Genomic DNA, 12,510 nt, shown 5'->3' with positions numbered 1-12,510 from the left:
GCTGGTGATGTTGGCAGTGCTGTTTGTGGCTGCAGGATTGGTGATGGCAGAAGGGCAACTAATGTTGGCAATGCTGACCATTGCTGCTAGACTGATGGCAGTTTGGCTGACTGCGGCTTGGCTGATGGCGGCAGGGTTGATAGCATTGTGTCTGATAGCGGTCTTGGGGACTGGTGATGGCATTAGGGCTGGCAGCGGCGGCAGGGCTGGTAGCAGCGGCGGCAAGGCTGATGGCAGCGGCGGCAGGGCGACCCTCGCTCTCTCAAGTTGCATTATTACCGCGGCGGCGTTGCCACGTCCCGCCCCGTCGTGGTTTAACCGTGCGGAGGGACGGCGGGGACGCAGCGGTATTTCGGGGCTAGAGTCTGACTAGGAGGCAGTAGCCCCGGCCGCCCCGGCCCCGCCCCGCCCCGCACCGCCGCCCCGGTCATTGATATTGCAAGAATGCAACCACCCAGCAATGACCACGACCAGTTTTGTGAATGACAGGAGTAGTTGACGTAGGTGGCGGCAGATGGCGTGTGAGGCCGGAGAGGCGCCGCCTCCCCCTCTTGCCCCCCTGCCCTCTCCCTTCCCCTACCCCTGGCCGTGTGCCTGGCGGGGCCGCGGCAGGTAAGGTCCGGCAGCACCTCCCCAGGAACGTCCGCGGGTGGGCCAACACCGTACAGTCGCATCTGGCAACCCGGCTGGCGGAGCTGGCGGCCGGGTGGCGGCCTCGCCAGCCAGACGTGCAGGTGACTCGGCCGGGACACCACCACGCCGCTAGTCGCCGCCGCCGCCAGCAGGGGGGGCGGCAGGGGCGGGGCGGGGCGGCCTCCCAGCAGGGTGAGCCAGCACCAGCACAGGCGCACCAGAGCGGCTTTAAAGGCCTAGTGGTGTACCCGCTCACCGCCTCCCTCTTGCCTCGTGCTGGCCTGCCTTGCCTGGTGGCCTCCTGCCAGTGGCCTCCCGCTGGCCCACCATAGGCCTCACTCCCTCCCTGCTGCCCTGGCCTCATCCTCCTGCTGAACCCCTCTGCCCGTATGCTGACCACCCGCCATAGGCCTGCTAGTAAACTTAGTGAAATACTCCTGTGGACTGCTCTAATTAGTGGCTTGTCAGGCCTGTTGCTAGTGGCCTGCTAGTGTGGCTTGCTAGTTAACTGCTGGTGTGGTGTGGTCATCCATCCATCCAGGGCCAATAACCTGTACTGCGTGGTGCTAACATCATGAACCTTGTGCTAGTGTGATACAGTGCTGCTCTCATCCACCGGCCATCTGCTAGTGAGCGAGCTCCGGCTCTTCACTGCTCGTACCATGAAATATGTGAGTGGTGTTAGTGACCTTGTGATGTATGTTAGTAATGTCTGGTACTTGCCTGGTGCTGGTACCCGGTATTGGTGATACTGCTGATCAGTGCTAGTGTGGCCTGGTGCAAGTGGTGCCTGGTCGTAGTGTCCCTGGTGTGTGGTATACTGTGACCTGGTGTTAGTGCCGGTACCAGTGTGTCCTGGTACTGGTGTAATGTGAACTTAGTGTCACGTGGTACAACTGAGATCTGGCACTAGTTTGGCCTGGTATTGGTATGATCTGATGTTACTTGGCCGGTGAAGCAGGGACCCCATGGTAGTTTAGTATGGTACTGATGTGACGTGAACTGGGTAATTTATACTGTAGTCAGGAAGTGATGGTGTAGTTTGTTAGCAAAAACCAGAAGCCAGTGTTACAATAGTACTGTTACCTGGAGTAAGTTACATGTTAATAGACCTGCTGTTAGTGACCTGGTACTAGTTAACAGATACTGGCACTACTTAATGTCTGCCAGACCCAAATAACTGTAAATTGAACTTTTATGCTCTGGTGTAAGTAATTTGAAATGTGTTGTATCTGGTATTACTGTATTTACTTATATAATTTTCTCAGACTGTATCACCTGTTACTAGTAAAGCCGGCTTTAAATAATCTCAAGTTGGCATAACTACTCTAATGACTTGACTCTTACGAGTATTATGAGGTATGACTGGTAACCAGGAACTAGTATGGGCAATGACTAGTAACCGGGAACTAGTATGGGCAGTGACTAGTAACATAGAACGAGTGTGACTTATAGCTAGTAACCTGAAACTGTTATGAACTGACACTGGTAAAATGAAAGCAATATTAGCGTCATGTAAAAAGGGATGAAGTAGACCTTAATTAAAGTATTTTGCTAGTATACCCTTGTAGCAAGTATGGCATTCTGTCACATAGTTACTCGTTCGAGATGGCTAGTTCATGCTGATTGGTAGTACTGGTATAGTCTCTCATCAGGTGCTGAAGTGTTGATGTTGCTGTACCATCAGTAATATGACCTGTTATTAGCACGGTCTCCTAAAACGATTGTGACCCATTGCTAGTTGCCTGGTATGGTGACAGGCTCAGTATGGCACATGAGGGTATAATCCATTGGTAATTACTACTACTGTGACTTGGTGGAGTTGACATGCCTTAGTATGATTGGTAGTATAAAGCATTTGTTGTAGTGTGATCAGATGGCCACTTGTTGGTATCAGTATGTCTTAGTATTGGTTAGTGTGAACAGGAAGCGGAGGAAATGGTGTCAGATATTGGTTTAACCCAACAGAGGGCAAGCGTTTCCCGTAAATGAACTAAATCGCGTGACTGTAGCCGGAGTAATTTACCTGTGTGTCGCCCTGTCCTCAAAGTATTCAAGGGCGGCCAGGTGTGTGTGTGTATAAGTGTGGTCTGGTGTTGGTTTAAGTGTGGCGTTGGAATAAGTGTGGCCAGCTGTTGGTGTAAGCGTGGATATTGGTGGTGTAAGCGTAGTGCTGGTGTAGGTGTGGTCAGGTGTTGGTGTAAGTGTGGATTGCTGTCGGTGTAAGTGTGAGTTGGTATGGTGCTGGTGTAAGTGTGGGTTGCTGTCGATGTAAGTGTGGGTTGGTATGGTGTTGGTGTAAGTGTGGGTTGGTATGGTGTTGGTGTAAGTGTGGGTTGGTATGGTGTTGGTGTAAGTGTGGGTTGGTATGGTGTTGGTGTAAGTGTGGGTTGGTATGGTGTTGGTGTAAGTGTGGGTTGGTATGGTGTTGGTGTAAGTGTGTGTGGGTATGGTGTTGGTGTAAGTGTGGGTGGGTATGGAGTTGGTGTAAGTGTGGGTGGGTATGGAGTTGGTGTAAGTGTGAGTCGGTATGGTTTGGTGTAAGTGTGGTTCGGTATGGTGTTGGTGTAAGTGTGCGTTGCTGTCGATGTAAGTCTGCGTTGGTGTGGTAATGATAAGAGTGGCCTTGTGATGTAAGTGTGATCTGGTCTGGTGTTGGTGCAAGTATGGTGTGATACTGGTGTAAGTGTGGGTTGGTAGTGGTGTAAGTGTGGCCTGGTGTGAATTGTTGCGTGGTACTGGTATAAGTGTGGCCTGGTACTGGTGTAAGTGTGATCTGATACTGATATAAGTGTGGCCAGGTACTGCTGTAAGTGTGGCCTGGTATTGGTATAAGTGTGTTTGGCACCGATATAAATTTGGCCTGACACTGGTGTAAGTGTGGTCTGGTAATGGTGTAAGTGTAATCTGGCAGTGGCGTGTGGTCTGGTACTGGTGTAAGTGTGGCCTGGTACTGGTGTGAGTTTGGCCTGGTACTGGTGTAAGTGTGGTCTGGTACTGGTGTAAGTGTGGTCTGGTACTGATGTAAGTTTGGTCTGGTACTGGTGTAAGTGTGGCCTGGTACTGGTGTAAGTGTGGCCTAGTACTGGTGTAAGTGTGGTCTGGTACTGGTGTAAGTGTGGCCTGGTACTGGTGTAAGTGTGGTCTGGTACTGGTGTAAGTGTGGTCTGGTACTGGTGTGTGTGATTGGTACCGATATAAGTTTGGCCTGGCACTGGTGTACATATGATCTGGTACTGGTGTAAGTGTGGCCAGGTACTGGTGGAAGTGTGATTGGTACCGATATAAGTTTGGCCTGACTGCCGTAAGTGTGGCCTGGTGCTGGTGTACAGTCGCGGTCATAAGTAACGATCCACTTCATGACGACAAGTAAAGAGACACTGAACGACGACTTTTGAAACCCAGTAATAAACTCTTCGGACCACAGTAAATTTTTCAGAATCTTGCGGAATTTTCATAATTTATGGACTGAAAGGTGGAATGATACTTTTGTCCGCGACTGTACATGTGATCTGGTACTGGTGTAAGTGTGATCTGGTATTGGTGTAAGTATGATCTGGTACTGGTGTAAGTGTGATCTGGTACTGGTGTAAGTGTGATCTGGTACTGGTGTAAGTGTGATCTGGTACTGGTGTAAGTATGACCTGGTACTGGTGTAAGTGTGATCTGGTACTGGTGTAAGTATGATCTGGTACTGGTGTAAGTGTGAGCTGGTACTGGTGTAAGTGTGAGCTGGTACTGGTGTAAGTGTGATCTGGTACTGGTGTAAGTGTGTTCTGGTACTGGTGTAAGTGTGTTCTGGTGCTGGTGTAAGTGTGTTCTGGTGCTGGTGTAAGTGTGTTCTGGTGCTGGTGTAAGTGTGTTCTGGTGCTGGTGTAAGTGTGTTCTGGTGCTGGTGTGTGTTCTGGTGCTGGCGTTAGTGTGTTCTGGTACTGGTGTAAGTGTGTTCTGGTGCTGGTGTGTGTTCTGGTGCTGGTGTACGTGTGATCTGGTACTGGTGTAAGTGTGTTCTGGTACTGGCGTAAGTGTGTTCTAGTGCTGGTGTAAGTGTGTTCTGGTGCTGGTGTAAGTGTGTTCTGGTGCTGGTGTAAGTGTGTTCTGGTACTGGCGTTAGTGTGTTCTGGTACTGGTGTAAGTGTGTTCTGGTACTGGTGTAAATGTGTTCTTTTATTGATGTAAGTTTGGTTTTGTACTGGTGTAAACCTGGTGTGGTGCTGATGTAAGTTTGGTGTGGTATTGCTGTATTCTGATACTGGTGTAAATGTATTCTGGTATTGGTGTAAGTGTGTTCTGGTACTGGTGTAAGTGTGCCAGGTACGGGTGTAAGTGTTCCTGGTACGGGTGAAAGTGTGCCTGGTACTGGTGTAAGTGTGCATGGTGCTGGTGCGTGTGTGGTTTGGCACTGGTATAAGTGTGGTCTGATTTTGGCGTAATTTATAGTACTGGTATAAGTGTCGCTTGGTACTGGTGTACCATAAGTTGGTCTGGTATTAGTGTTAATGTGGCCCGATACCGGCATTCGTGAAACCTAGTAGGCTCCTGTATGCTCCTGGTGTAGGTGTAGTCAGGTACTGGAAAACTTCAGCTTGGAAACTGGTGTAAATGTGGCCGAGAATTGAATAGTTCTGGTGAGACTAATTGTTTATGATTTGGTGTTGGTGTAAGTGAAACCTGGAACTGGTATTTATTAGCGTCTGTTGTGGTGCTGGTGTAAATGTACCATGATGTGATGGTGTAAGTGCAGCAATGTGTAACCTGGTATGGTAGCCTGTTGTTGATGTAAGCATGGTCTGGTGTTGGTATGAATGTGACCTGGTGTTGGTGCAAGTGTGATCTGGTGTTGTTGAAAACGAGTCCTGGTGTTGTTGTAAGTGTGGTCTGGTGTTGATGTAAGTGTGGTCTTGTGTTGGTGTAAGTGTGGTCTTGTGTTGGTGTAAGTGTGGTTTGGTGTTGGTGTAAATAAGGACTAGTGTTGGTGTAAGTATGTTCTGGTGCTTGTGTAAGTGTGGTCTGATGTTGGTGTAGCCTAAGTGTGGTCTGGTGTCGGTGTAAGTGTGGTCTGGTGTTGGTGTAAATGAGGCCTAGTGTTGATGTAAGTGTGATCTGGTGTTGGTGTAAGTGTGGGCTGGTGTTGGTGTAAGTATGATCTGGTGTTGATGAAAACGAGTCCTGGTGTTGTTGTAAGTGTGGTCTGGTGTTGATGTAAGTGTGGTCTTGTGTTGGTGTAAGTGTGGTCTTGTGTTGGTGTAAGTGTGGTCTTGTGTTGGTGTAAGTGTGGTTTGGTGTTGGTGTAAATAAGGACTAGTGTTGGTGTAAGTATGTTCTGGTGCTTGTGTAAGTGTGGTCTGATGTTGGTGTAGCCTAAGTGTGGTCTGGTGTTGGTGTAAGTGTGGTCTGATGTTGGTGTAAATGAGGCCTAGTGTTGATGTAAGTGTGATCTGGTGTTGGTGTAAGTATGGTCTGGTGTTGGTGTAAGTATGATCTAGTGTTGGTGTAAGTGTGGTCTGGTGTTGGTGTAAGTGTGGTCCAGTGCTGGTGTGAGTATGTTCTGGTGCTGGTGTAAGTGTGGTCTGATATTGGTGTAAATATGGTCTGGTGTTGGTGTAAGTGTGGTGTGGTGTTGGTGTAAGTGAGGCCTAGTGTTGGTGTAAGTGTGGTCTGATGTTGATGTAAGTGTGGTGCTAGTATAAGTGTAGTGTTGGTGTAAGTGTGGCCTGATGTTGGTGTGAGGCCTAGTGTTGGTGTAAGTGTGGTCTGATGTTGGTGTAAGTGTGGTCTAGTGTTGGTGTAAGTGTGATCTGGTGTTGATGTAAGTGTGGTCTGGTGTTGGTGTAAGTGTGGTCTGGTGTTGGTGTAAGTGTGGTCTGGTGTTGGTGTAAGTGTGGTCTGGTGTTGGTGTAAGTGTGGTCTGGTGTTGGTGTAAGTGTGGTCTGGTGTTGATGTAAGTGTGGTCTGGTGTTGGTGTAAGTGTGGTCTGGTGTTGGTGTAAGTGTGATCTGGTGTTGGTGTAAGTGTGATCTGGTGTTGGTGAAAGTGTGGTCTGGTATTGGTGAAAGTGTGGTCTGGTGTTGGTGTATGTGTGGTCTGGTGTTGGTGTATGTTTGGTCTGGTGTTGGTGAAAGTGTGGTCTTGTGTAAGTGTGGTCTGGTGCTGATGTAAGTGTGGTGTTAGTATAAATGTAGTGTTGGCGTAAGTGTGGTCCGATGTTGGTGTAAGTGAGGCCTAGTGTTGGTGCAAGTGTGGTCTGATGTTGGTGTAAGTGAGACCTAGTTCTGGTGTAAGTGTGGTCTGTTGTTGGTGTCAGTGTGGTCCGGTGTTGGTGAAAGTGTGGTCTAGTGTTTGTGTAAGTGTGATCTGGTGTTGGTGTAAGTGGGGCCTAGTGTTGGTGTATGTGTGGTCTGGTGTTGGTGAAAGTGTGGTCTCGTGTAAGTGTGGTCTGGTGCTGATGTAAGTGTGGTGTTAGTATAAGTGTAGTGTTGGTGTAAGTGTGGCATGGTGTAAGTTTGTTCCGGTGTATGTGCATGTGTGGTCTAATGCTGGTGTAAGTGTAGCCTTGTCTTGGTTTGAGTGTAGTCTGGTGTTGGTGAAAGTGTGGTCTGGTCTGGTGTTGGTGTAACTGTGGTCTGGTCTGGTGTTGGTGTAAGTGTGGCCCGGTGTTGGTGTAAGTGTTATCTGGTGTTGGTGTGTGTTCCGGTGCTGGTGTAAGTGTGAGCTGATGTTGGTACAAATGTGGCCCATTTTTTATGTAAGTGTGACCCCGTGCTAGTGTGAGTGTGGTCCTAGTTTAAGTGTAGTGTTGATGTAAGTGTGGTCTGGTGTTTGTGCATGTGTATTCTATTGTCGGTTTAAAGTGTGACTTGGTGTTGGTGTAAGTGTGGTTCAGTGTTTGTGTAAGTGTGACCTGGTGTTAGTGTAAGTGTAGCCTGGTTGTAGTGTTCGTATAAGTGTAGTGTTGGTGTGTAAGGTGGCCTGGTGTTGGTGTGTGTTCCGGTGTTTGTGTAAGTGTGATCTATTTTTGGTATAAGTGTGACCTGTTGTTGGTGTAAGCGTGGTCCGGTGTTCGTGTAAGTGTGGCTTGGTGTAGGAGTAAGTGTGGTCCGGTGTTCGTGTAAGTGTGATCCGGTGTTGGTGTAAGTTTGGTCTGGTGTTGGTGCAAATGTGGGCTGGTTTTGGTGTAAGTGTGGCTTGGTGCTGGTGTAAATTTGGTGTTGGTGTAAGTGTGGCCCGGTGTTGGTGTAAGTGTGGCCCGGTGTTGGTGTAAGTGTGGCCCGGTGTTGGTGTAAGTGTGGTCCGGTGTTGGTGTAAGTGTGGCCCGGTGTTGGTGTAAGTGTGGCCTGGTGTTGGTGTAAGTGTGGCCTGGTGTTGGTGTAAGTGTGGCCCGGTGTTGGTGTAAGTGTGGCCCGGTGTTGGTGTAAGTGTGGCCCGGTGTTGGTGTAAGTGTGGCCTGGTGTTGGTGTAAGTGTGGCCTGGTGTTGGTGTAAGTGTGGCAGTGCGAGTCCCAACATAGAGGTTCAGGTCGGCCTCTCTCTGGCACTCCACTAAGCTCTTGGCACCCCCCTGAGGCCCCCGACACCTACCGCCGACACTGCCATCTCATCTACAGCCTCCACAACCACTACCACCTCATCCACTACTACTCCATCTACAGCACAACCACTACCATCTTGTCATCCCCCACAATCACTTCCACTTTAGTCACTATCATCCTCCACAGCTACTACCACCTAGTTCACTACCAACTCATCTACAACTTCCACAACAACTACCACCTCATCCACTAGCATTGCAACTACAGTGTCCACAACCACTACCACCTCGTCCACTACCATCCCTTCTACAACCTCCACAGATTTGACCACATCATTCACTACCATTGTACTTACAACCTCCACACTTACTACCACCTCATTCACAACCGTTACAGCTACAACCACGACAACAACTACTGGTACCACCCCATCCACAACCGTCACAACCACTGCCACCTACAACTCCACAACAACTATCACCTCATCCTCAACCATCTCATCCACAACCACTGCAACCTATTCCACTACCATTCCATCTACAACCTCCACTGATACTACCATGTTATCTGCTACCTTTGCTCTTACAACTCACACACTTACTACCACTTCATTGACTGCCATTACAACTACAATCTCCACAACAACAGCCGGTACCACTCCATCTTGTACCATCCCATCTGCAGCCTCCACAACCACTTCTACCTCATCCACTACCATTCCATCTACAACCTCCACAACCACTTCTACCTCATCCACTACCATTCCATCTACAACCTCCACAACCACTTCTACCTCATCCACTACCATTCCATCAACAACCTCCACAACCACTTCTACCTCATCCACTACCATTCTGTCTACAACCTCCTAAACCACTTCTACCTCATCCACTACCATTCCGTCTACAACATCCACAACCACTTCTACCTCATCCACTACCATTCCGTCTACAACATCCACAACCACTTCTACCTCATCCACTACCATTCCGTCTACAACCTCCACAACCACTTCTACCTCATCCACTACCATTCCATCTACAACAACCACAACCACCTCATAACTCATCTACAACCTCCATAACTACTACCACCTCATCCACTACCATTGCTGCTACTACGACCAAAACTGCTACCACAACAACTAATACCGCCTCACCAATTACCACTGCAGCTACCACCATCAAGCTGCCATCTCACCACGACTACAACATCTTATCCGCTACAAGTACCATTACTACTACTACCACCACCATAGCCATTACCACTACAACTACTGCCATCACATCCACTCACTACAACTACTACCTTCACCATCACAATCACTGCAGGTACAACTCCCACAGCCACTACCACTACAACCACCACTCCCAGTCCAACTACAGATACCAACAACCGCTACCACTGTCACCACAACCACTACTACCTAACCGCAGCAACTGCTACCACTACCACAGCTTCTGCTACCGCAGCCACTATCACTAAAACTACCACCAGCACATCTGTATCACTAGAGACTGTGCATGCTGCTGCTACTACCATGATTATAGACACCACAACTACATTACGTTGCTGTTTGGTACCATAGCTAGCAGCACTATCACCACCACAACTAGTGCTACCCATTACCAGCCCCAGAACCACTACCAGGACCAATAGCCTACCACATCCTTACCCATTACTACCATTACAGCTACATAGACCAGCGCTACCATAACTCCCACAAGTACCATTACAACTACAACCACTACTTGCATTGTTATTGTTGTATTGATTGTACTGGTAATTTCACTTCTTGATTTATAGCACTGATACCACTGTGATATTTTGTTATTATTATTATTATTATTGTTGTTATTATTACTACAGCGACCACAGCCACTACCACCACTACCACATCAAGTACTACAAGCCTTACTACTGTTGTTACAAAAGTCACTACCATCCTACTTCTACTACTACGACCACCACCTCACATACCACTTATCTCGTAAATTGCGTCAGCCACCACAACTACTATCACCGCCTATACTGCTATGGTAACGATCACTACTACTCTGTCACCAACCTGCACGACCATATTCTTCGTTACTACCACCATCTGGTCGTGAAGCACATGTGGTTGGTGGTACAGGTGTTCAGTGTAGTGGTAGTGTGAATGGTCAGGGATGGTAGTGTCGGTGGTATAGTGAGGATGTAGTCGCGATGGTTGTAGCTCATGATGGTAGTGGTAACTGAGGTAGTGGTATTATGACGATGGTGGTAGGTGGGTAGATATGGTGGTGGTGGTGGAAATGATGGTGGTGGTTGTGGTAATGGTGGTAGTTGTGGTGAGGGTGGCGGTGTAGGTTATAGTGTGGTGGGAATAGTAATTGTGGTAATGGTGGTAGTTGTGGTGGTGGTGGTGGTGGTGGTGGTGGTGGTAGAGAGGTCACCAGCTGAGAGCCCCCAACACCACATCTCTCCTACTTACATTGATACTTCATGACTCACCGCCCACTCCCACCCACACTCTCCCACTCCCACACCCATCCACACACACACACACACACAAACTTTCACTCCCTCTCCTACACACACTTACCTACTCCCTCTCTCCCCCACAACCACTCCTCCTCCTGCCCACACTCACCCTCTCCTCATTCCCACACACACACACAACCATTCCCACTACCCACTCACACTTCCCAGCCCACACTTACCAGCCCACACTTACCAACTCACACTCCCACACCCACACTCATGCAATCACACGTACTCCCACTCACACTTACATAAATTCACGTACCCACAGTTCAGTCTCTCTCTCTCTCTCTCTCTCTCTCTCTCTCTCTCTCTCTCTCTCTCTCTCATCATTGTCACTCAGTCATACAATCATATTTTACATTCCCGTATTCAGAATGCCACCTACACCCCTTCCCACTTCACTCACTCCCACTTCGCACCCTCTCTCCCACACTCCTACACCCACACCCACCCACACACCCTCTTCACTCCCACACGTCTACGGCCACCTCCTCTAGTCTTACACCACATTTGCACACACACACACACACACACACACACACACACACACACACATTGCTTCATCATATACTAAAAACCTACACCCCTCCCAGCCAGTCACCCACCCAGACGCACACACCCAGTCTTTCAACACACACACACACACACACACACACACACACACACACACACACACACACACACACACACACACACACACACACACACACACACACACACACACACACACACACACACACACACACACACACACACAAATCCCCCGACACTGATACTGTAAATGTTAGTGGGCGGATGTGGATTACACCCAGTCCCCACCCTGTCACCCTGTCTGCCATGTCACCCTAACAGTGCCATCACAGTGCCACCACGAAGACGAGCCAGTGCTGCCATTCTGGCGCAACCCTGGCACTATGCATGAACACTACCATAATACCATTCCAGCAGCACAATGACACTTTTATTGGGCCACCAGCATACTTCATTAATAGTGCAACCACCATATTTTACCAACACATGTAGTACTTCTGCTGCTACAACCATACTGTCCTAATTACCACCAATATACAACCGTAACTGCCGCCATTATACGATTACTCCCCTAACTGTGTCCCCAGCATACTATCCATAGAGCGCAACTACCTTACTACCCTAATAGATCCACTACAATACTACGTTCATAGTGCCACTACCATACTACCCTAACAACGCCGCTATCATACAGTGCCACTACCATAGTACCCTAACATTGCCACCATCATACTACCCTAACAGTGCCTTTACCATAATACCCTAACAGTGCCAACACCATACCAACAGTCATCACCATATTCTGAGTGCCACCGCCATACCCTAACAATGCCATCAATTTACACTGACAGTGCCATCACCATTCCCTAACAGTGGCACTACCATACTATCCTAACAGTGCCACTACCATACTATCCTAACAGTACCACTACCGCACTACCCTAACAGTATCACCATCATATTACCCTAACAGTGCCACAACCATACTGCTGTAACAGTGCTACTACCATACCCCATCAATGCCATCACCATGCGCTGACACTGCCACCACCTCACCCTAACAATGCCATCACTGTACACTGACAGTGCCATCATTACCATTCCCTAACAGTGCCCCTACTGCACTACCCTAACAATTCTACAGCCATACTACCCTAACGCTGTCACTACCATACTATCCTAAGAGGGCCACAAGCATACCGCCCTAACAATATCACTACCATACTACCCTGACAGTGCCATTACCAAACTGCCCTAACAGTTTCACTACCATACTACCCTGACAATGCCAC

Source organism: Coenobita brevimanus, chromosome 97 (genome assembly GCF_032717465.1).
Source record: "Coenobita brevimanus isolate Jiangsu-jjx chromosome 97, ASM3271746v2, whole genome shotgun sequence".
NCBI classification, from domain to species: domain Eukaryota; kingdom Metazoa; phylum Arthropoda; class Malacostraca; order Decapoda; family Coenobitidae; genus Coenobita; species Coenobita brevimanus.
The sequence above is the reverse complement of the archived record's forward strand: the minus strand, read 5'-3'. Positions refer to the sequence as shown.